Source organism: Varanus komodoensis, unplaced genomic scaffold, assembly GCF_004798865.1.
Source record: "Varanus komodoensis strain SLA01 unplaced genomic scaffold, ASM479886v1 scaffold5, whole genome shotgun sequence".
NCBI classification, from domain to species: domain Eukaryota; kingdom Metazoa; phylum Chordata; class Lepidosauria; order Squamata; family Varanidae; genus Varanus; species Varanus komodoensis.
Window position 1 is genome coordinate 19,936 of NW_025336087.1, and position 1,049 is coordinate 20,984.

Here is a 1,049-nt window from a genome sequence, read left to right on the forward strand (position 1 = left end):
CATTCCTAGATATGGACCTGCACTCCATAACTGATCAAATTATACTGGAGTGCAATGAAGGCTCAGTTAGCATGTTCTACTCTGTTCTTGGATTCCTGGGTTTGCAGGCGCTTGTCAGCTTTACTGTGGTTTTTTTTGCCAGGAAGTTGCCCGATACTTTCAATGAAGCCAAATTCATCACCTTCAGCATGCTGGTCTTCTGCAGCGTTTGGTTGTCCTTTGTTCCAACGTACCTGAGCACTAAAGGGAAGTTCATGCTGGCTGTGGAGGTCTTCTCCATCTTAGCCTCCAGTGCTGGCTTGCTGGGTTGCATCTTCCTGCCCAAGTTGTACATTATCATGCTGAGGCCTGAGCTGAACAACAGAGAATATTTAATTAGAAGATGAACAAACTGAAATATCTAAAATTCTATGACTTTAGTGCAACTTTGGGTAGATATGCCTGAGCAATGGAAGACTTACTTCTTCCATTGGCATTCCGTGGAGAATAAATCTTTCTAGATTTCTCTTTGGATCACTTCTGGTTTCTATTTCCTCTTTTCACATCCACAGAGATATGTGACATTAAGAGTATCTACAGTGACTTGTTAGTGATTTCTACAGACTAAATGAAGCTTGAGCACATTATTGGGAAATATTAAACTTCCTGGCCTAATCAATACTTAACTGATTGAGCACCATTGACTTCTGGCACATCAGGGAGAAGTGGTCAGGTTTGTTTTGTTTTGATAGACCTTCTCTCCATGTAGGAAACTCTTGGCATATCCGCCCCTTTGACTGCTTTAATCCCACAATAAAATAGAAGTAACTACTTTCAAAACACCTTTCAGGGTATTTTGTAGAGGGGTTATATATGGGTCACCAGAGATTTGGAAAGAAACCCAGGTTTCTCTCTTACCTCTCTACTTTACAGTTCTGGCCAGCAAAAGCCTTTAGAAAGACTTCTACACAATTGACTGGTTCCATTTAAAGCCAACATTTTTATGAACAGTTTGTAGCCTCCTGATGTTTATCCTACAATTTCAAACATCCTTCCCTGTTTCCTCTGCA

At 40.8% G+C, this 1,049-nt stretch overlaps 1 protein-coding gene across 2 annotated transcripts in view; it reads left to right on the forward strand.

The window, feature by feature from the left end:
• The first annotated feature begins 698 nt into the window (after positions 1–698).
• Positions 699–1,049, forward strand: part of C7 (complement C7) — a 37,337-nt gene continuing 36,986 nt past the window's right edge. For both annotated transcript variants that reach the window (XM_044446611.1, XM_044446612.1), the window contains exon 1: positions 699–712. The gene's annotated coding sequence lies outside the window, so the exon portion shown is untranslated. The remainder of the gene's footprint in view (positions 713–1,049) is intronic.